Source organism: Myotis davidii, unplaced genomic scaffold (assembly GCF_000327345.1).
Source record: "Myotis davidii unplaced genomic scaffold, ASM32734v1 scaffold395, whole genome shotgun sequence".
Lineage (NCBI taxonomy): Eukaryota > Metazoa > Chordata > Mammalia > Chiroptera > Vespertilionidae > Myotis > Myotis davidii.
This window is the reverse complement of record NW_006287904.1, coordinates 3752051-3752525: the sequence shown is the minus strand read 5'-3', so window position 1 is coordinate 3752525 and position 475 is coordinate 3752051.

Here is a 475-nt window from a genome sequence, read left to right as displayed (position 1 = left end):
AGGGTAGACAGAGAAGTCAAGGTTCAGAATCCAGGATGAAGTTGGTGGTATGGAGAAGGCATTAAGAGTTGGCTTATTGTTTGGCTATGAAGAAAGAAGCTGGATGAAGCTTAGAAGGAACAGAAGAGTGGACATTTTTTGTTTTGTTGTTCTTGGTGTTGTTTTAAATACAAAAGGGACCGCATGGTTGTAATGGCTGAAGAGGCCCATGGAGAGATGATGTTTGACCTTATAGTCCCTGCAAAGACTATCCGATTAACCTGCCAAATTGAAGGGGCTAGATATCTTTGCTGCATTTTATATAATAACCTTGAGCCAAGGCAACACGGGTATCACAAAATTATTATTCCTACCTCCAAATGATAAAGACAGTCACAATGCTTTTTTCCATGTGAGACCTTAGGGACAAATTCAGTGAGTAAAACCCAATGATGCAGGATAAGATAATCCTGGTAGGCTGAACCTGTTGTTGCCA